General features: G+C 38.6%; 1 long non-coding RNA gene across 1 annotated transcript in view; it reads right to left on the reverse strand.

Annotated features, from left to right (window-relative positions):
* The window catches only part of LOC129044150 (uncharacterized), a 44,000-nt gene extending 27,259 nt beyond the window's left edge, over nt 1–16,741 (reverse strand). The window contains exons 1-2 of the long non-coding RNA XR_008504621.1: nt 16,370–16,741; nt 15,721–15,841 (exon numbers count right to left, since the gene is read on the reverse strand). This is a non-coding gene — a long non-coding RNA (uncharacterized LOC129044150). The remainder of the gene's footprint in view (nt 1–15,720; nt 15,842–16,369) is intronic.
* Between the last annotated feature and the right edge of the window lie 392 nt (nt 16,742–17,133).

Genomic DNA, 17,133 nt, shown 5'->3' on the forward strand with positions numbered 1-17,133 from the left:
AAGGGGATGGAGTAAAAGTGGAGACTTTTTTCTATGTGATCAAAGTTAAGTTGTTACCAAGTATAAATAGTCTGTTATAAGAGGTTTTATGTAAGCCTAATGGTAGCTACAAAACAAAAACTTATAGTAGTTACACAAAGCAAAAATAAACAAAGTCAAAAATTGTTACAAGAAATGAATTAAGGTCATTATATATTGATAACTCGTAAATTTATCAAGAATATAAAATACTTATAACTGTATAGATACCAAAAATCAGAACTCCAAAATACATGAAACAAACATCAATAGGCTTGAAGGAAGAAGCAGATAGTACTACGATAATTGTTGGAGACTTCAATACCCCACTGCATTTGGCAAATTATATGCCTCATATCGTTTGAATGTGGTTTGGCTTTGCCAAGGCTCATGTGGAAACTTGATCCTCCATGTAACAGTGCTAAACGGGGGAGCCCACTGGGAGGTATTTGGGTCAGTGGATGGATCTCTCTCTCTCTCGCTTTCTTTTTCACCACATGATCTCTTTGCACATGCCCACACCCCATCCACTTTCTGCCATGAGTGGAAGCAGCATGAGGGAGGTCCTCACTAGATGCAGCTGCTCAATCTTGAACCTTGAAGTCACCAGAATCATGGGCCAAGTAAACCTCTTCTCTTTATAAATTACCCAGTCACAGGTAGTCTGTTACAGCAACACTAAATGGACTTAAACACTCACTTTCAATAATAGATAGAACATCTAGACAGAAGATCAATAAAGAAATAGAGGACTTGAAAAACACTGTAAATCAACAAGACCTAACAGACATATAGAAAATACTCCACCGAGGCCGGGCGCAGTGGCTCACACCTGTAATCCCAGCACTTTGGGAGGCCGAGGCGGGCTGATCACGAGGTCAGGACATTGAGACCATCCTGGCTAACACAGTGAAACCCCGTCTCCACTAAAAAATACAAAAAAAAAAAAAATTAGCCAGGCGTGGTGGCGGGCGCCTGTAGTCCCAGCTACTTTGGAGTCTGAGGCAGGAGAATGGCGTGAACCCGGGAGGCGGAGCTTGCAGTGAGCCGAGATCTGCGCCACTGCACTCCAGCCTGGGCGACGGAGCGAGACTCCATCTCAAAAAGAAAAAAAAAAGAAAATACTCCACCGAACAATTGCAAAATACACAAAGCACGTGGATCATGTGTCAGGGTAGGCCATAAAACAAGTTTCAATAAATGTAAAAAGATAAAGTTATGTAAATTGTAAATTATCTTCTCTGACAAATACAGAATGAAACTAAAAATCAATAACAGAAGAAAAACTGGAAAATTTACAAATATGTAGAAATTAACACAATCTTAAGCAGCCTATAGGTCAAATAAAAAATTACAAGGGATATTAGAAAATATTTTGAGCCAAATGAAAATGAAAACATGATATACCCAAATTATGAATGTAGTCAAATCACTGCTCAGGCCAGGCATGGTGACTCATGCCTGTAATCCCAGCACTTTGGGAGGCCAAGAAGGGCAGATCACCTGAGGTCAGGAGATTGAGACCAGCCTGGCCAACATGGTGAAACCCCGCCTCTACTGAAAATACAAAAATTAGCCGGGTGTGGTGGCAGGAGCCTGTAATCCCAGTTACTTGGGAGGCTGAGGCAGGAGAATCTCTTGAACTTGGGAGGCAGAGGCTGGAGTGAGCCGAGATTGCGCCACTGCACTCCAGCCTGGGTGACAGAGCAAGACTCCGTCTCAAAAAAAAAAAAAATTACAAACTATTTTATGCCAACAAGTTAGATAACCTAGATGAAATCAGTAAATTCCTAGAAACACACATCTATCAAAATTGACTCGAGAATAGAAAATCTGAATAGACCTATAACAAGTGAAGTAATTCAATCAGTAATCAAAACTTACCACCACCAACAAAAAAGTTCAGGACCAGATAGCTTCTCTGATTAATTCTACCAAACATTTAAAGAAGGATTCACACCTAATGATATAATCATATAGTTTTTGTTTAATTTTGTTTATGTGATTTATCACATTTATTGACTTGTGTATGTTAAATCATCCTTGCATCCCTGATATAAAACCCACTTGATCATGATGCATTATCTTTTTCATATGCTGTTGGATTCAGTTAGCTAGTATTTTGTTGGGGATTTTTGCATCTATATTCAGGGATATTGATTTGTAGTTTGTTTGTTTTCTTATGTCATCTCCTTTTGGTATTAGGGTGATACTGGCTTCATAGACTGATTTATGGAGGATTCCCTCTTTCTCTATCTTTTGGAATAGTTTCAGTAGGATTGATACCAGTTCTTCTTTGAATGTCTGATAGATTTCAGCTGTTAATCCATCTGGTTCTGGATTCTTTTTTTGTTGGCAGTGTTTTTTTTTTTTTTTTATCACTGATCAATCTTGCTGCTTGTTATTGGTCTGCTCAGGGTTTCTATTTCTTCCTGATTTAGTCTAGGAGGGTTGTATATTTCCAGGAGTTTATCCATCTCCTCTAGACTTTCTAGTCTGTGCATGTAAAGGTGTTTATAGTAGCCTTGAATGACCTTGTGTATTTCTGTGGTATTGGTTGTACTATCTCCAGTTTCATTTCTACTTGAGCTTATATGAATCTTTTCTCTTCTTGGTTAATCTCACTAATGGTTATCAACTTTGTTTATCTTTTCAAAGAACCAGCTTTTCATTTCATTTATCTTTTGTATTTTTTGTTTCATTTAGTTCTCTTCCATCTTTGTTATTTCTTTTCTTCTGGTGGGTTTCAGTTTAGTTTGTTCTTGTTTCTCTAGTTCCTTCAGGTATGACATTAGGTTTTCTATTTGTGCTCTTTCAGACTTTTGACGTAGGCATTTAATGCTATAAACTTTCCTCTTAGCACCAGTTTTGCTGTATTCCAGAAGTTTTGATAAGTTGTGCCATTGTTCTCATTCATTTCAAAGAATTTTTAATTCCTATCTTGATTTCATTGTTAACCACCAAATCATTCGAGAACAGATTATGTAATTATCATGTATTTATATCATTTTAAGTGTTCTTTCTGGAGTTGCTTTCCAGTTTTATTCCACTATGGTCTGAGAAAATACTTGATATGATTTCAATTTCGTTAAATTTGTTGAGACTTGTTTTGTAACCTATCATAGGTTATCTTGGAGAATGTTCCATGTGCTGGTGAAAAAAAAAGTATATCCTGCAGTTGTTGGGAAGAATGTTTTGCAATTATCTGTTAAGTCCATTTGTTCTAGGGTATAGTTTAAGTCCATTATTTCTTTGTTGACTTTCTGTCTTGATGATCTGTCTAGTGCTGTAAGTGGAGTATTGAAGTCCCCCACTATATTTGTACTGCTGTTTATCTCATTTCTTAGGTCTAGTAGTAATTGTTTTACAAATTTGGAAGCTCCAGTGTTAGGTGCATATAAATTTAGGATCATAATATCTTCCTGTTTGACTAATCCTTTTATCATTATATATAAATCCAGCATTCCTTTATAATAAAAACCTTCAACAAAATAAGCATAGAAGGGACATATCTTAAAGTAATAAAAGCCATATATGACAAACCCATACTCAACATCATATTGAATAGGGAAAAGCTGAAAGCATTCCCCCTGAGAACAGGAACAAGACAAGGATGCCCACTTTTACTGCTTCTACTTAACATAGTACTGGAAGTGCTGGCCAGAGCAATCAGACAAGAGAAAGAAATAAAGGGCATCCAAACTGGAAAAGAGGAAGTCAAACTGTTGCTGTTCACTGATGATATAATTCTATACCTAGAAAACCTTAAAGACTCATCTGAAAAGCTCCTAGACCTAACAAATGAATTCAATAAAGTCTCAGGATACAAAATAAATGTACATAAATCAGTAACATTGCTATACACCAAGAGTGACCAAGCTAAGAATCAAATTAAGAATTCAATTCAGCCAGGCACGGTGGCTCGTGTCCACAATCCTCAGCACTTTGGGAGGCTGAGGCGGGTAGATCACCTAAGGTCGTGAGTTTGAAACCAGCCTGGCCAACATGGCAAAACCCACTCTTTACTAAAAATACAAAAATTAGCCGGGCACATTGGTGGGCACCTGTAATCCCACCTACTCAGGAGGCTAAGGCAGGAGAATCACTTGAACCTGGGAGGCAGAGGTTGCAGTGAGCTGAGATTGCGCCATTGCACTCCAGCCTGGGTGACAGAATGAGACTCTGTCTCAAAAAAAAAAAAAAAAAATTCAACCCCTTTTACAACTGCAAAAGTAAAACAAAATACTTAGGAATATATTTAACCAAGGAGGTGAAAGATCTCTACAAGGAAAACTACAAAACACTACTGAAAGATTCATAGATGACATGAACAAATGGAAACACATCCCACACTCACGGATGGGTAGAATAAATATTGTGAAAATGACCATACTGTCCAAAGCAATCTACAGATTCAATGCAATTCCCAACAAAATACCATCATCATTCTTTATAGAACCAGAAAAAGCAATCCTGAAATTCATATGGAACCAAAAAAGAACCTGCATAGCCAAAGCAATACTAAGCAAAAGGAACAAATCTGGAGGCATCACATTACCCAACTTCAAATTATACTACAAGGCTAAAGTCACCAAAACAGCATGGTACTGGTATAAAAGTAGGCACATAGACCAATGGAATAGAACAGAGAACACATAAATAAAGCCAACATACTTACAGCCAACTGATCTTCAACAACACAAACAAAAACATAAATTGGGGAAAGGACACTCTATTCAATAAGTGGTGCCGGGAAAACTGGCAAGCCACACGTAGAAGAATGAAACTGAATCCTCATCTCTGACTTATACAAAAGTCAACTCAAAATGGCTTAAATCTAAGAAAACTTAGACTTAAATCTAAGACATGAAACCATAAAAATTTTATGAATGAAACTGAATCATCATCTCTCACTTATACAAAAGTCAACTCAAAATGGCTTACATCTAAGAAAACTTAGACTTAAATCTAAGACCTGAAGCCATAAAAATTTTAGAAGATAACATCAGAAAAAGTCTTCTAGACATTGGCTTAAGCAAAGAATTCTTAACTATGACCCCAAAAGCAATGCAACAAAAACAAAAATAAATACATGGCACCTAATTAAACTAAAAAGCTTCTACAAAGTGAAAGAAATAATCAGCAGAGTAAACAGACAACCCACAGATTGGGAGAAAGTATTTGCAAATTATGCTTTTGACAAAGGACTAATATCCAAAATCTACAAGAACTCAAACAAATCAACAGTAAAAAATAATAATAATTCCATGAAAAAGTGGGCAAAGGACATGAATAGACAATTCTCAAAAGAAGATATACAAACATCCAACAAAGTGAAAAAAATGCTCAACATCACTAATTATCAGGGAAATACAAATTAAAACCACAATGAGATATCACCTTTCTCTTGCAAGAATAGCCATAATTAAAAAGTCAAAATACAATAGATGTTGGCATGGATGTAGTGGAAAGGTAACACATCTACACTGCTGGTAGGAATGTAAACTAGTACAACCACTATGGAAAACAGTATGGAAAAACTAGTTTTCCACTGTGGAAAACACAGGTTTTTTGTTTTTTTTTGTTTTTGTTTTTTAATTTTATTTATTTATTTATTTATTTGTTGAGACAGAGTCTCACTCTGTTGCCCAGGCTAGAGTGCAGTGGCACCATCTTGGCTCACTGCAAGCTCCACCTCCCAGGGTGAACGCCATTCTCCTGCCTCAGCCTCCTGAGTAGCTGGGACTACAGGCACCCGCCACCATGCCCAGCTAATTTTTTGTATTTTTTAGTAGAGACAGGGTTTCACCGTGTTAGCCATGATGGTCTTGATCTCCTGACCTCATGATCTGCCTGCCTTGGCCTCCCAAAGTGCTGGGATTACAGGCGTGAGCCACTGTGCCAGGCTGGAAAACAGTTTTAAAGGACCAAAAGTAGAACTACCATTCGATCCAGCAATCCTGCTATTGGGTAACTACCCAAAGGGAAATAAGTCACTATATGAAAAAAGATACATGCACACACATGCATATTGATAGCAGCACAATTTGCAATTGCAAAGATATGGAATCAACCTAAGTGCCCATCAACCAATGAGTGAATAAAGAAAACGTAGTATATATACACCATGGAATACTACTCAGACATAAAAAGGAATAAAATAATGTCTTTTGCAGCAACTTGGGTGGAGTTGGGGGCCATTATTTTAAGTGAAGTAACTCAAGAATGGAAAATCAAATATCATATGTTCTCCCTTATAAGTGGGAGTTAAGATATGAGGATGCAAATGAATAAGAATGATATAATGGACTTTGGGGACTCAGAGGGGAAGAGTGGGAGAGGCATAAGTGATAAAAGACCACATGTTGGGTACAGTGTACACTGCTCAGGTGACAGGTACACCAAAATCTCAGAAATTACCACTAAAGAATTTATCCATGTAAGCAAAAACTACCCGTACCTCCAAAACTATTGAAATAAAAATACAAATTGAAAAACAATTAATATCTATCCTTCTCAAGCTTTTCCAAAAAATTGAAGAGGAGGGAACACTTTCTAACTTATTCTATAAGGACAGCATTACCCTGATATGAAAACCAGGCAAACATATTCTAAGAAAAGAAAGCTACAGACCAATATCCCTTATGAATAAAGATGCAAAAATCCACAACAAAATGCTAGCAAATGAAATCCAACAGCATATTAAAAGGATTTTATACCATATCTAAGTGGAATTCATCCCAGGAAAGCAAGGATGGTCCAACATTAGAAACTCAATGTATTATATGACATTAATAGGATATAGGTGTGTGGGGGCGAGGAGAAATTCAGGATCATCTCAACTGCAGAAAATGCATTCAACAAAATCTGCCACACTTTCATGATAAAAATCCTCAGGCCAGGCGTGGTGGCTCACACCTGTAATCCCAGCACTTTGGGAGCCTGAGGTGGGTGGATCACGAGGTCAGGGGTTCTAGACCTCCTGAGACCAGGCTGGTCAACATGGTGAAACCCCGTCTCTATGAAAAAAAAAAAAAAAATTAGCCGGGCGTGGTGGCAGGTGCCTGTAGTCCCAGCTACTCAGGAGGCTGAGACAGAAGAATCACTTGAATCCGAGACGTGGAGGTTGCAGTAAGCCAAGATCGAGCCATTGCACTCCAGCCTGGGTGACAAAGCTAGACTTTGTCTCAAAAGAAAAAAAAATCCTCATATAAAATTACAAATTGAAGGGGAATTCCTTAACATAAAATAAGGGCATTTATGAAAAACCCATAGTCAAAATCATATTCACTGGTTAAAGACTAAAACTTTCTCCTAAGATCAGGAACAAAACAAGGAGGACCCCTTTTACCACTTTCATTTAACATTGTACTGGAAGTTCTAGCCAGAGAAATCAGAAATGAAAAATAAATAAGAAGCATCGAAAGATCTGTATTCACTGACAACCCTAGATATAGACAATCCCAGAGAAACCACTACTACAGCTGATAAACAAATTCAGCAAAGGTACAAGCTGAACACAAAAATCACATGTGTTCTTAGAAAGGTGCAGTGAATAATTTAAAAACTAAATTAAGACAATTCCATTTATAATAGCATAAAAATGGTAAAAAAAAAAAAACACCTCAAATTAAATGTTATCAAGGAAGTGAAAGTATTACACAATGAAAACTACAAACCATTGCTGAAAGAAATTAAAGAATACCTAAATAAATGGAAATATGCCTTGTGTTCATGGATTGGAAGACTTGATATTGCCACAGTGGCAATACTTAAACAGATCTAGTTTCAATACAATCTATGTCAAAATTTGAATAGTCTTTTTGCAGAAATGGAAAAGCTAATTATCAAATATGTAAGGAATTGCAAAAGATCTCGAACAGCTAAGACAGTATTATTGAAAAAGAAGAGTAAAGTTGTAGGACTCACACTTTCCAATTTCAAAACTTATTACAAAGTTAACAATAATCAAAACAGTGTGGCCCTGTTTATCCTTATGGATAAACATATAGATGAGAAAAATAGAATTGTGATTCCAGAAATAAGCCCATGCATTTGTGGTGATTAATTTTTGACAGGGTGCAAAGACCATTCAATGGGGAAAGAATAGTCTCTTCAACAGATAGTGCTTGGACAAGCAAATAGCCATGTGCAAAAGAATGAAGGTGAACCCTTATTTCATACCATATAGAAAAACTGACTCAAAATGTATCAAAGACCTAAATGCAAGAGCTAAATCTACAAAACTCTTAGAAGAAAACCTATGGTTAAATCTTCCTGATCTTGAATCTGAGATTAGGTTCTCAGATACAGATTAGGTACATACATGTTCTTAGACATGACCCGAAAAGCATGAACAACAAATTAAGAAATATATAAATTGGGCTCCATCAAAATTTAAAACTTTTGTACACCAAATGATATTATTAAGAAAGTTTAAAAATAACCTACAGAATGGGAGAAAAAAATTGCAAATCTCTAAATGATGTGTCTATATAAAAAACTTTAACTACTCAACAATAGAAAGACAAACAACCCAATTAAAATAAAATGGTCAAAGAAATTATATAGGTATTTCTGCAAAGAAGACCTACAAATGGCCAAGAAGCACATGAAAAGATGTTCAATACTATTAGTTATTAGAGAAATACAAATCAAAACCACGATGAGATACCACTTCACTACCAGGATGGCTATAATTAAAAAAAAAATTAAACACCAAGTGTTGATGAAGACGTGGAGTAAATCATACATGGCTAGTGATGATGATGTTTGTGGAAAGCAGTTTGGCAGTGGTCAAAAAGTTGAACATAGAATTACTATATGACCCAGCAATTTCACTCCTAGGTATATACCCCAAAGAAATGAAAACAAGTTCTCAAACAAATACATGTACATACATCTTCAAAAGAGCTCTCTTCAAAATAGCCAAAAGTTGGAAACAACCCAGATGTCCGTCAACAGAGGAATGTATAAACAAATTATGATATACACATATAGTGGAATATTATGCAGCCATAAAAAGAAGTGGAGTACTGATAAATGTTATAACATGAATGAACCTCAAAAACATTATGCTAAATGAAAGAAGTCAGGCCCACAAAAAATTATACAGGGTTATTGTATAATTTCATTTATATGAAATATCCGGGACAGGTAAACCCATAAAACAGATTGGTGGTTGACAGAGACAGAACGAGAGGACAGGTGGGATTTGACTGCTTACATGGTTTTATTTTGTAGTGATGAAAATATTTTGAAACTAAACAGAGGTGGTACTTCTATAACATTGTAAATATGCTCAGTGCCACCGAATTGTTCACTGTAAAATGGTTAACTTTATGTTATGTGAATTTTACCTCAATTTTTTTATAAAAGCAAGACAAAATTATTTGCTTTATTATAAACATAAAAAATTCAAAAGAGTTTGCTTTTTAAAAAAAGTCACCATTTACTGGTACCAAAATGGATATATAGACCAATGGAACAGAACAGAAGCGTCAGAAATAATGTCACACATCTATAACCATCTGATCTTTGACAAACCGGACAAAAACAAGCAATGGGGAAAGGATTCCCTATTTAATAAATCGTGTTGGGAAAACTGGCTAGCCATATGCAGAAAACCAAAACTGGACCCCTTCCTTACACCTTCTACAAAAATTAACTCAAGATGGATTAAAGACTTAAATGTAAGACATAAAACCCTAAAAACCCTAGAAGAAAACCTAGGCAATACCATTCACAACATAGGCATGAGCAAAGACTTCATGACTAAAACACCAAAAGCAATGGCAACAAAAGCCAAAATTGACAAATGGGACTTAATTAAACTAAAGAGCTTCTGCAGAGCAAAAGAAACTGTCATCAGACTGAACAGGCAACCTACAGAATGGGAGAAAATTTTTGCAATCTATCCTTCTGACAAAGGGCTAATATCCAGAATCTACAAGGAACTTAAACAAATTTACAAGTAAAAAAACAAACAACCCCATCAAAAAGTGGGCAAAGGATATGAACAGACACTTCTCAAAAGAAGACATTTATGTGGCCAAAAAACATATGAAAAAAAGCTCATCATCACTGGTCATTAGAGAAATGTGAATCAAAACCACAATGAGATACCAAAACCATAATGAGATTGCCAGCTAGAATGGCAATCATTAAAAAGTCAGGAAACAAGAGATGCTGGAGAGGATGTGGAAAAATAGGGATGCTTTTACACTGTTGGTAGAAGTGTGAATTAGTTCAACCATTGTGGAAGACAGTGTAGCGATTCCTCAAGGATCCAGAAGCAGAAATACCATTTGACCCAGCCATCCCATTACTGGGTATATACCCAAAGGATTATAAATCATTTTACTATAAAGACATATGGAAATGTATGTTTATTGCAGCACTGTTCACAATAGCAAAGACTTGGAACCAACCCAAATGCCCATCAGTGACAGACTGGATAAAGAAAATGTGGTATATATACAACATGGAATACTATGCAGTCATAAAAAAGGATGAGTTCACATCCTTTGCAGGGACATGGATGAAGCTAGAAACCATCATTCTCAGCAAACTTACACAGGAACAGAAAATGAAACACCCCATGTTCTCAGTCATTAAGTGGGAGTTGAACAATGAGAACACATGGACACAGGGAGGGCAACATCACACACTAGGGCCTGTCAGTGGGGGTGGGGGGCTAGGGGAGGGATAGCATTAGGAGAAATACCTAATGTTGATGATGGGGTGATGGGTGCAGCAAACCACCATGGCACGTGTATACCTATGTAACAAACCTGCACGTTCTGCATACGTATCTCAGAACTTAAAGTATATATATATATGTCTGTGTGTGTGTGTGTGTATATATACAGTCACCATTGAAACTAATAAGAAAATTTTATCGCGTGGCTAGAAACAGGTAAATTTTACAGAGCAACTTTCCTTTATGATGGAAATAATCAACCAGAAAATTGAAATAAGGAAAAAGATTCTATTTGCAATGTCAGAAAAACAAGAAAATACCTAGGAATAAACATAATAAGATGGGTTCAAGGTCTGGATGAATGTGATGTCATGTTCCCGATTGAGGAAAAATCAAACAAAAGTTGAGGAAGCCGTGGGGAGGCAGTGGGTACACAGGGCCAGTCCCTCCTCCTGCCCCCACAGAGAACCTGCTCTGTGTTCTCCTCCTTGGGGAGATATACCTCAGCATCATTTATACTTTACTATGTTCCTGGCTAAGTGAAATGTTTCAAGTGATTCCAACAGCAAATGTGTCAGACCCTATTCAAGGCACTGGGATGCACCAACTCTGACCACACAGAGCAGGGGGTGGGGATATGGAGTTGTCGGGAGGGTGAGAGGATTACATTTTAAACGTAGGTCAAGGTATGTGAAGGAAAAATACAAAATCCCATTTATTTGCATGTATTATTTTATTCCTCTCATTCAAAACAGTAATAGTCAAAAGAGTACTCTATATATATTTTTTTTTATGAAACTTAAGAAATACTGGTCAGGGCCAGGCGTGGTGGCTCATGCCTGTAATCCCAGCACTTTGGGAGGCAGAGGCGGGTGGATCACGAGGTCAGGAGATCGAGACCATCCTGGCTAACACAGTGAAACCCCGTCTCTACTAAAAATACAAAACCAAAATTAGATGGGCGTGATGGCAGGCACCTGTAGTCCCAGCTACTTGGGAGACTGAGGCAGGAGAATGGTGTAAACCGCAGAGCTTGCAGTGAGCCGAGGTCACACCACTGCACTCCAGCCTGGGCAACAGAGCGAGATTCCATCTAAAAAAAAAAAAAAACTAATAAATAAAAGTTTAAAAGTTAGCCATGTTACCATCCCCTAGAAATGGTTATAAAGCATAATATATTTTTTTCTCAAAAATGTCCTAACAAAAGTGCTTTTGAGGCTGATTTTGGGGGAGTCCTTTGTATAAAACTTGAGCCAGTTCATAATTTCTCTTGGGTGAAATTTAAAAGAGGTGACAATTGAGGAAGTTGCTGTTCCCATAAGGATCACATGAGGACAATCCCAGGAAGCCGGGCTGCGAAACCAGAGACATTGGGTACAGCCCACTGGAGCATCAGCCTCACCACCGGGGACACTGGTCTCCAGGGATAGGAAGTGTGTGGAGGGGGTGGGAAGGAGGAATAGCAGTGCCCACAGGGTTTCCAGGGCCAAGGGGAGGCCCTCAAGGGGCCTGGGATGAGGACTGTTTACCAACCAATATTAAAGTATTTTAATATTTTAATAACCAGTGCAACCACACCAGTACATGTCAGCTAAACATCAGCCGTGGCCACAACAGTATTATTTCAATAATTAGGATGTCCACTTCCATGCAATAGTCAAAACTTTGATTTTCTCTACTTCCCCACCTCAGACCTGCTTCAAACTGGGAAGGAAGCTCACTGAGTATGTCTATCTGGGGGAAGAAAGGCATGAAAGAGAGAAGAAGAACAGAAAAGGCCCTATTTAATCTGATGTTACAGAATGTTCACAACCGGCTCGATCCCTGAAAGATTCCTATTGAGAGATCCATAGTGATTTCCCATTTTGCACACCCAGTTATGTCTCAAGATACAAGCAATGTGACTCTCCCTGCTGACTCCTTTCAGGCACCACTTCCAGCATCTGCCCCTGGAGGTACAACCCACAGCCTCTCCGCTGGTGCCCCTCAACTCTTGGTCAGGGTCCCTTCAGCACAGCTCCACCTCAATTACCTCCTAGACTGTACTTGACTCATGGGACCCCCTTGTCATGCAAATGATGAAAAGTGTAGGCACCCACACCTCTTTCCTCTCTTCTTACCAAGGTTCCTGGTTCCTCTCAGTGTCTTGGACCTGTGGTTTTCACAGGCAGCGGTCCAACATTTGCTTCTTAATTTGCTCCTAGAATCCAGGGAGATGATACAAGCTCACAGAATAGTCTCCTTACAGGCCCTGCTGCCAGGCAGGGATGTGGGAGAGTAAATATTCAACCGCACCCAACAACATTCTCCTGAGAAATCTCCCTATTCAACCATTCAATGCAAGTGTCTTATATCCTTGAATGGATCTTGAACCAGAGTTCTGTCACAAAACTATTCACCAATTCATCTGCAAAATCCAAGAAGATGATTAAGCATCATTTTTATAATGACTAAGGACTTGACATCTTTTGTTTCATTCTTTTTTTTTTTTTTTTTGAGACGGAGTCTCGCTCTGTCGCCCAAGCTGGAGTGCAGTGGCGCTATCTCGGCTCACTGCAAGCTCCGCCTCCCAAGTTCACGCCATTCTCCTGCCTCAGCCTCCCGAGTAGCTGGGATTACAGGCGCCGGCCACCACGCCCAGCTAATTTTTGTATTTTTAGTAGAGACGGGGTTTCACCATGTTAGCCAGGATGGTCTCGATCTCCTGACCTCGTGATCCGCCCGCTTCGGCCTCCCAAAGTGCTGGGATTATAAGCCTGAGTCACAGCACCAGCCTGTTTTGTTCTTAAAATAGAAGTCATCACATGTCATTAAATATTCCACAATATTCTGTTTAGGGTTGAGTATTATTCTAGTCCCCTTTTGATGGACATTTAGATTGCTTCCAGTTTGAGGTTATTAGAAATAAGCTGTGACAGTTTTATAGCCAGGTATTTCTGTATATTTACTTTTTTTTCTTTTTTGAGACGTAGTCTTGCTCTGTCGCCCAGGCTGGAGTGCAGTGGCGCGATCTCGGCTCACAGCAAGCTCTGTCTCCCGAGTTCACGCCATTCTCCTGCCTCAGTCTCCTGAGTAGCTGGGACTACAGGTGCCCACCACCACGCCCGTCTAATTTTGTTTTTGTATTTTTAGTACAGACGGGGTTTCACCATGTTAGCCAGAATGGTCTTGATCTCCTCACCTCGTGATCTGCCCGCCTCGGTCTCCCAAAGTGCTGGGATTACAGGCGTGAGCCACCGCACAGGGCCTGTATATTTACTCTGTTAGGGGAAATTCCTAGATATCTAATTTCTACCAAATTTTCAATGGGTATAAAAGACACTTGAAAATGTACTGCTTATTGTCATATTGTCCTCTGTTCCTCTGTGAAGATTTAGATATTTATATTAACAACAGCACTATATGAGTGATTGATTCCCCAGAAACCGGGATTTTTATTTTTCACTTTTTTTTTTTTTTTGATATGGAGTCTCGCTCTGTCGCCCAGGCTGGAGTGCAGTGGCGCGATCTCGGCTCACTGCAAGCTCCGCCTCTGGGTTCACGCCATTCTCCTGCCTCAGCCTCCCGAGTAGCTGGGACTGCAGGCGGCTGCCACCACGCCTGGCTAATTTTTTGTATTTTTTAGTAGAGACGGGGTTTCACCGTGTTAGCCAGGATGGTCTTGATCTCCTGATCTCATGATCCGCCCGCCTCGGCCTCCCAAAGTGCTGGGATTACAGGTGTGAGCCACAGCGCCCAGCCTATTTTTCACTTTTTAAAAAATCATGACAGGCAAGAGAGATATCTCATCGTGCTTTCCAATTTGCACATGAAAAATGTGTAACCCCAATGATAGAATGGTCTTGATGTCACCTAAAATAAAACTAAAACAAAGTTAGCAAGACAAGCAAATCACCCTCACATGCAAACTGGCATGTGAGATACAACAGACATCTTGATATGGGAGGTGGCTTAGAGTTACCAGCCTCAGGAGAGAGGAGCTCTATTGCACACCATTAAGTAGGAAATATTGACTCTAACAAGCAGAATTTTAAAGTGGGATATTTTATGCCTTAACATCTTTAATAGTTTACTTTAGGCTCAAGAGTTATCTATTATTAGTATTCTGTCCATTTACCTAGGCTGTTAGAAAAACTCAGGTTTTATCAGTCATACTTGGTAATAGCCTATTCTTTCATAATCCTAGAAGCAATTAATGTTACTCCAGAAATGAATGATTTGCATAATAACAGTTGTCTGTTTGTCACTTTCATTTTTCTAAAATTTATTTTGCTCGCTTTATTCAATAAAACAAAAATACTCAGAGTTTATCAGTATCATAATTTCTAGGCTCTAGAACAGTGTTTTTGATTGGTAAAATCTGCCTTAATACAAAAATCAAACATACAGTCATCCATTAATATTTGGTCAATAGTTCCAATAAGGTCTCATTTGTGAAACAATTCTAAGAAGCATAATAGTTGCAACTTTTTCCTAATGGTATTCACATCACAGTAAAAATACCTGCAAGCTATGGTGTTTAATTTCGAATAAGGGAAATGAAAGATGCCCTCTATTGTTGCTACAGGCTGAACATCATGCAGGTAAGTGAATTTTTAAAGGAAATGCTCTTCATGAGCTAGATTAGTGAAATTTATCACAACAAAACCATAAAAATACATGAAATTTGTTACAGTTCTCATTATTTTGCTCTATCCTGTTGTTTCATGGTAAAATTTGCAGGTTGACTGTTCAACAAGTAATTACTAAACACAGAAAATTTATTTGGAAGACAGCAGTAAAAAAAGGAAACTTCAAGTATCACCCGCTATTCCCATAGCCTGAGCAATCAAGGATGCCTATGTCATCATCCCCAGGCTCACTTATATTCCATTATCACCTAAGCAAGGGTATTTTTTTAAAATTATTCTTTAAAAACTTTTTGACCCTATTTTGATTTTGAAATTATAAAACATATACCAAAAGTTGTATAAGAATTCATTTTGCAGGGCTCTTCATACCTCATCAAATCCCGCAAGCTTCACCCACTTGGAATTTTCTAAACATTTCTTTGCAGGCTGCTTACTTCTCCTTTGTTTTTCTCTTGTTTAAATCCTTCACAGAAATCTCGCATGGCTGGAACTATGGACACAAAGAGAAAGAAAGAGCCCTTGAATATCAAAAGCTTTCCTTACTACTTCTCAGGAAGAGATTACCAGTACAAAGAGAGAGTAAAATTCAATACATTTTATTCATATTTGCTGAGAAATACATTGAAGACTCGGAAGGATCACCGGTAAATTCAAAGCCCATAACAATCAGGGACCTAGACAATGCTTCCTTATCCCACTTAGGAATAATCTGCTTACCTGGGGTTTACTTGACTGGGTTCCCCAAAGTCTACAGAGTACGGACCACTCGGTAAAATAACACTAATCCACACTAACCCATTCTGGAACCTCAAGTCTGTCCCTGAGGTCAGTGTGACTAGTGGTGTTACTGATTGAGAGACAGTGTTAAGTGTGAAAGGCAGACCACAAGGTACTCTGATTCGTTCTAACACGTTGGTGAGGTATTCCCTGTTTCTTTTTTACAATTTGAAAAGTATTTATTCAGTTCCTACTCCATGGAAGACATTATCAGCAATTAATACAGTAGAGTAATATATACCTCCTGACAGATCGAGACTATGGTGGCTAACACGGTGAAACTCCATCTCTACAAAAAAAAAAAAAAAAAAAATACAAAAAAAAAATTAGCCAGGCGTGGTGGTGAGCGCCTGTAGTCCCAGCTACTCCGGAGGCTGAGGCAGGAGAATGGCGTGAACCCGGAGGCGGAGCTTGCTGTGAGCCAAGATCGTGCCACTGCACTCACTCCAGAGGGAGACTCTGTCTCAAAAAAAAAAAAAAAAAAAAAAGATCTACCTCCCTAAGGAACTTGAAATCTAAGTGGGGGTAGGAGGGTTGGAGAGTGGGTTGAGGCGAAGATGCAGTGGATTCGGCAAGCCCATAATAACCACCTAACCAGACCTCAAAGCCGCAACAAAAGGAGACGGTTCACAATACGGGAGGAAGCATGGCCAGGTCGGCTGTCCCGGAAACTGCACAAATCTGATGACACCAAAATTGATGCCTAAGAGGGCCAATTATGTTGTCACAAGGATGAACCAAACAAGAGGTTATCCTAACTGTTCTGCTCGTGGTATTCATCAGTCTTGGAACCTGGGTCAAGCTCTGTGGTCTGGCCGGTCTCAGCTTCCTGAAGTTCTCTCCAGGTAGAGAAAATGGGGAAAGTACTCTTTTCAGAAGGAACAATGTTAAGTACACGTTTGGGAATTGAATATGAAGACCACTTTGGAAAAAATCTTGAAATTTGGCCATTATTTCTATCAGCTGTACTCAACCAAGGGAAATTTTGCCGCCTCGGGACATTCA

This window comes from Pongo pygmaeus, chromosome 13 (genome assembly GCF_028885625.2).
Source record: "Pongo pygmaeus isolate AG05252 chromosome 13, NHGRI_mPonPyg2-v2.0_pri, whole genome shotgun sequence".
Lineage (NCBI taxonomy): Eukaryota > Metazoa > Chordata > Mammalia > Primates > Hominidae > Pongo > Pongo pygmaeus.